Raw genomic sequence first — 7,025 nt, forward strand, 5'->3', positions numbered from 1 at the left:
CAGCTTCAACATCAAACTCCAACAACAAAACTCCAACATTAAGAACCCCCAACTCTGTTCTTTTCCATGCTTTGGGTGGGGACTCAATGCCCTAATCATATCTCAATCATGCCCAGGTACAGATCAGATTACAAGCATAATCCAACATCTATTTTTGGAATTCATAACCATACCGAACTGCTTGTTGACGGCCACTTGGGTTGCTTCCTGCTTTTGGCAATTGGGAATGATATTGGTTTGCAAATATCTGTTCCAGTCCTGGCTTTCAATTCTTTTAGGTATATAACAAGAAGTGAGATTGCCAGTTCATATGGTAATTCTATACTTAATTATCTGAGGAATTACCAAATTGTGTTCCCTAATGCCTGTACCATTTCATGTTCCCACCAACAATGAATCAATGTTCCTATATCTCCACATCCTTCCCTAAACTTATTTTCCATTTTTTAATAGTAAACATTTCTGTGGGTGTGAAATGGAAACTCACTGTGATTTTGATTTGCACTTCCTAAATTGCTAATGATGGTGAATATCTTTTCAGTTGCCTTTTGGCTAACTGCCTATCTTCTTTGAAGAAATGTCTATTAAAGTCTCTTACCCATTTTTAATTGGGTTATTTGTCTACTTGTTAATTTGTTGTACTTCTTTATATATGCAGGTTATGAAACCCTTATTGATATTGTGATTTCCAAGTATTTTCTCCCATTCTATAGGTTGTCTTTAACTTTCATAATGCAATCCTTTGATGAACAAAAGTTTTAAATTTTGATGGAGTTCCGTTCATCTATTTTTATTTTTGTTTCTATTACTTTTGGTACAGTCAAAGAAACCATTGCCTAGTGCAGGTCATGAAGACGTTTCCCTATGTTTTCTTCCAAGAGCTTTATACTTTGGGTTCTTATATTTAGGTCTTAGATATATTTTGAATTTTTTTAATATGGTGTGAGGTAGGGGACTGTTTTAGTTTGCTAGAAGGTGCTGGGAGCAATATATCAGTAATGGGTTGGTTTTTATAATAGGAACTTATTAGGTTGAAAGCTTACAGTTCTGAGACTGTAAAAATGCCCAAAACAAGGCATCATCACAGATGCTGTCTCACTGAAGGTCAACTGTGGGAGGTCAGGCACATGGTAGGGCATAATGGCAGCTCTGCCCAAATTAAGGCATCAAGGAATGCTATTTCCCTGAGTACAGCTGTGGGAATCGGCATATTGCTCATCTCTTCCCACTCTTCCAGGTCTCTCTCTTAGCCTCTCAGAGGCCTCATTCCATGACTCTGTACTCCGCTGATTCCAACCTCCAGGATCTCTCCCTCAGCCTCTCAGGGTTTATCTGTCTCTGCTGCTTTTTTCTGTGTATCTCTACTTTCAGTCCACCTTTTATGGAGGACTCCGACAAGAGGAATAAGAACACCCTGGGTCACACTTCACTTAAGCAGTCCAATCAAACACCCCCCAAATGAATCCAATCCAATCAAAAGCCCCCCCCACCCCACCCCCAGGAATGGATTACTTTAAGAACATGATCTTTTGTGGAATCCACAAAAAGTTGTAAAACTGTCACCCTCCACCCTTTGGATCCCAAAAAGGTATGTTCTTTCCATATGCAAAATACATTAATTCCATCACAATATTTTAAAAAGCCTTAAGTCATCTCAGTAACAATGCTAAGTACAAAATCTTAACAAAATCAGTTACAGGCATGCAGATGGTCTTGGGGCAAAATTTCCCTCTAGCTGTAGACCTGTGAAATTTAGAAAACAAGCTATCTGCTTGCAATATATGAAGGAGAGACAGCCATAGAATAAATGTTCCCATGATTACATTGGGCCACTTCCATCAAGGAAAGGGTAGTGATTTGTTCTAACTGGAATAGACATATACTTCATTATGGGTCTGCCTTCCCTGTACACAAGCTTCTGCCAAAACTGCCATCCATGAACTTACAGAATGTCTTATCCACCATCATGGTATGTCAGACAGACTTGCTTTTGATCAAGGAACCCTGTCACAACAAATGATGTGCAGAAATGTTCACGTGCTCATGGAATTCAATGGTCTTACCATGTTCCCCATCATCCTAAAGATGCTACATTGATAGAATGATGGGCTGGTCTTATGAAGACTCAATTATGGTGCCAACTAGGTGTCAGCACCTTGCAGGGCTGGAGCAATGTTCTCCAGGAATTTGTGTATGCTCTAAATAAGCATCTACTCTCTATGTTGCTGTTCCTCCCTTAGCCAGGATTCATGGGCCCAGGAATCAATGGGGTGGAAATGGGAATGACATCACTCATTATTACTCCTAGTGATCCACTAGGAAAATTTTGTTTCTCATCCCTGCAACCTCAAGCTCCACTGGTCTACAGGTCTTAGTTCCAAAAGGAGGAGTGCTTCCACCAGGGAACACAACAATGATTCCATTGAACTGGAAGTTAAGACTGCCACCTGGCCACTTTGGGCTTCTCATGCTTCTCAATCAACAGGCAAAGAAGGGAATGGATGAGGTGATTGATTCCGACTACCAAGGGAAAAAGGACTGAAACTATACAACTGAAGTAAAGAGTTTGTCTAGAATACAGGAGATCCCTTAGGGCATCTCTTAGTATTACTGTGCCCTGTGATTAAAATCAATGGGAAACTGCAACAAATAATTCAGGTAGGATTAAAAATGGCCAAGAAATGTCAGGAATGAAGGTTTGGGTCACCCCATCTGGGAAAGAACCATGGGCAGCTGAATTATAACTATGTAAGCAGTTACAGAAATAAGGACTGTAATGGTCATGAATATTTCTTCCTTGTTTTGTTATGAGTGTATTTGTATATGTACATAACACTTATATCTTGTTTTCTTCCCTATCTTATCCCTTTATCATGTGACATAAGTTGTATTAGCTTTATGTTGCAGTATTGAAGTTATACGTTGTCAGTTTTAAGAGTGAATTTTACCCAAGGACTTGTACCTTATTCTGGAGGGATTTAGTGTGCTTCCAGTTGTACACAGGAGAGTTGAGTATTGTTAGGTCAAAAATTTTAAAAAGCCTGCCATTGTTTTTATTTAGAGACTAAGTATGGCTTAAGGTGAAGTGTATGGCTTCCAAGTTGATAGTGAAGGTTAGGCTCATGTGTCAACTTGACCAGTAATAGTGCCCAGTTGTTAGCTCAAGCAAGTACTGGCCAAATTGTACTGTGAGGATATTTCATGGACTTAAATCATCAGTGAGTTGATTGCATCTATGGCTGATTACATCTAAAATCAACCTAGGAGATTGCCTTCAGCAGTGAGAGAGGTCCCATCCAATCAGTCGAAGGTCTTAAAAGGATCAATGATTTCAGCAGTCAGAAAAGAGAATTCCCATCTCTGCTCAGACAGCCAACTTCTCCTGGTGAACTCATCTAGGACCTTCATCAGGATTCCTCACTTGCAGCCTGCCCTATAGAATTTGGGTCCATGCATCCCCATTGTTGCATGAGAGAATTTTATAAAATCTCATAATATTTATAGATATCTCATGTCAGTTCTCGTTCCCTAGAGAACTCTGACTAATACAAGGTCCACCTACATTATTTTGCAAATGGGTATCCAGTTTTCCCAGCACCACTTGTTGAAGAGACTATTCCTTCCCCATTGAGTGAACTTGGCATTCTTGTCAGAAATTAATTGGCCATAGATGTGAGGATTTATTTCTGAATTCTGAATTCAATTCCATTGTATGGTGTATCTGTCATTATCTTAATATCACACAGTTTTTATTACTGTATCTTTGTAATAAGTTATAAGATTGGGAAGGGTGAGACCTACGACTTCATTCTTATTTTTCAATATGGTTTTGCCTATTTGGGGCCACTTACCCATCCATACAAATTTAATGATTAAGTTTACCATTTCTGCAAACAAGGCTGTTGGAATTTTGACTGGGGTTGCATTGAATCTGTAAACCACTTTGGGTAGAATTGACATGGTAACAGTATTTAGTTTTCCAATTCATGAACATGGAATGCTCTTCCATTTATTTAGGTCTTCCTTGATTTGTTTCAGCAATGTTTTCTACTTTTCTATATACAAATCTTTTATCCTTGGTTAAATTTATTCTTAGATATTTGATTCTTTTAGTAACTGTATTAAGTCAGCCAAAAGGGTGCTGATGCAAAATACCAGAAATTGGTTGGTCTTTATAAAGGGTATTTCTTTGGGATAGGATCTTACAGATACCAGGTCATAGAGCATAAGTTAATTCCCTCACCAAAGTCTATTTGGAGCAAGATGACTGCCAACGTTTGTGAGGGTTCAGGCTTCCTGGATTCCTACATTCCTGGGGCTTGCTTTTCTCTGGCTTCAAGGTTCCTTCCTTCCTGGGGCTGGGTCTCTTTCCTCTGTGTGCTGACTTCCCAGGGCTCCAGTTTACATCTTCAGCATCCCAAATTCCAACATCAAAACTCCAACATCAGAAACCCTCAACTTTATTCTTCTCCATGCCTTTTATCTGTGAGTCCCTGCCCACCCTAATCCTAACTCAGTCATGCCCAAGTACAGATCAGATTACAAGCATGATCAAATATTTCTTTTTGGAATTCATCAATTATATCAAACTGCTACAGTTACTATTGTAAATGCATTTTTTCCTCTTCATATTGTTCATTACTAGTGCCTAGAAACACTTCTGATTTCATTTATTAGATCTAGTAATTTCATCATGGATATTTCAGGATTTTAAACATACAGGAACAAGTCATCTGCAAATGGGGAAAGTTTTACTTCCTTTTATTTCCTTTTCTTGCCTAATGGCTCCTGCAAGAACTTCCAATGCAATGTCAAATAGCAGTGGTGACAATGGACATTCTTGTCTTGCTCCTCATCTTAAAAGAAAATCTTTCAGTCTTTCACTATTGAGTATGATGTAAGTTGTAGGTTTTTCATATATGCCCTCTATTAGGTTAAGGAAGTTTCTCTCTATTCTTAGTTTTCTAAGTGTTTTTTATCAATAAGGAGTGCTAGATTTAATCAAATGGTTTTTGTGTGGCAATTGAAATGAGATGATGCTGTGTATTTTCTCTTCATTCTATTATTGTGGTATATTATACCAATTAATTTTCTAATGTTGGGCAACCCTTGCACATCTTGGATAAATCCCACTTTATCATGGTGCATAATTCTTTTATGTGCTGTTGGATTTGGTATGCTAGAATTTTGCTGAAGGTTTTTGCATCTATATGTGTAGGGGATATTGGTCTGTAATTTTCTTTTTTTGTGGTAACTTTATCTGGCTTTGGTATTGGAATGAATGACCTCCTAGAGTGATTTAGGAAGCATTCCTTCCTCTTCAATTTTTTTGAAGAGTTTGAGCAAGATGGGTGTTAATTTGTCTTTTGATGTTCGGTAAAATTAATCAGTGAAGGTGTCTGGTCCTGGGCTTTTATTATTGAGAGTTTTTTGTGATTCATTTTATTAATTGTTATTATTCCATTCAGATCTATTTTTTATTGAGTCAGTATATATAATTTGCATGTCTCTAGAAATGTGTCCATTTCATCTAAATTATCTAATTTGTTAGCATATGGTTCTTCACATTATCTTCCTATAATCATTTTTATTTATGTGGGGTCATAGTAATGTCCCTTCTTTCATTTCTGATTTTAGTTATTTTTGTCCTTTCTCTTTTTCCTTTTTCAGTCTCACTAAAGGTTAATTGATTTTATTGATTGTTGCAAAGAACCAACTTCTGGTTTCATTGATTCTTTGTATTGATTTTTATTCTCTATTTCATTTGTCTGTGCTGTAATCTTTGCATTTCTTCCTTCTGCTTGCTTTGAGGTTTGTTTGCTCTTCTTTTTTCCAGATCATCTAGGTGTGTGGTTAGTTCTCTGAATTGAAATTTTCTTATGTTTTGATCTAGAACTGTAAATTTTCCTCTCAGCCTGCCTTTGTTGCATCCCCTTAGTTTTGGTAGTTTCTAATTTTCATATGCCTCAAGATATTTCCTAATTTCTCTGTGATTTCTTCTTTGTTTCATGGGTTGTTTAAGAGTGCTTTGTTTCATTTCCACATATCTATGAATTGTCTCTCTGTTGATTTTTAGCTTCTATCCATTGTGATCAGAGAAGATGCATTATATAGTTTCAATACTTTTAAATTTATTGGGAGTAATTTTGTTATATAATATATGGTCTTTCCTGGAGAATGATTCATATACATTATCATTTTTAAGTCTTATTGAATGATCCCCTTTGTCAGTACACAACTACCTTCTTTGTTCCTCACAACAGTTTTTGACTTAAAATATATTTTATCTGCTATTAGTATAGCTACCCCAACTCTCTAGTTATTATTTGTATGTATAATTTTTCCATCACTTCACTTCCAACCTGCTTGTATCTTTGAATTTAACATAAGTCTCTTGTAAACAGCAGATTGTTGGTTCATGCTTTTTTATCCATTCTGCCAATCTCTGCCATTTAACTGGAAAGTTATACTTACATTATATTTACATTTAAAGTAACTACTAGCAATACAGAACTTTCCTCTGCCATTTTGCTATTTGGTCTTTGAAAATATTATACTTTGTTACACTTCGATCACTCTTTTAATGTCTACTTGTACGGACTCTTTAATGTGTATATTCATGTCTTCTGTTAAATTTGAGATGTGTTCTGCCATTATCTTTGAATATTCCTTCTCTCTCTTTTGCTCTTTCTTCTGCTTCTAGAACTCCAGTAATGTATGTTGGTACAATTTATGGTGTCCAACAGATCTTATGGGCTCTGTTCATTCTTATTTTTTCATTCTTTTTCCTTTCTTCTCCTCTGGCTGAATAATTTCAATTATTTTCCCTTGATTTCTTATTCCTTCCTTTGCCAGCTCCATTCTGCTGTTGAAACTTTGTAGAGAATTTTTCATTTCAGTTATTGCGGGCTTCAACTCCAATATTTCTGGTTCCTTTTAAAAATTTCTACATCTTTACTGAGATTCTCATATTGCTCATTCTTAATTTTTCTGATATTCATTAATTCTTTCTCTGTGTCACCCTG

Source organism: Dasypus novemcinctus, chromosome 17 (assembly GCF_030445035.2).
Source record: "Dasypus novemcinctus isolate mDasNov1 chromosome 17, mDasNov1.1.hap2, whole genome shotgun sequence".
NCBI lineage: Eukaryota > Metazoa > Chordata > Mammalia > Cingulata > Dasypodidae > Dasypus > Dasypus novemcinctus.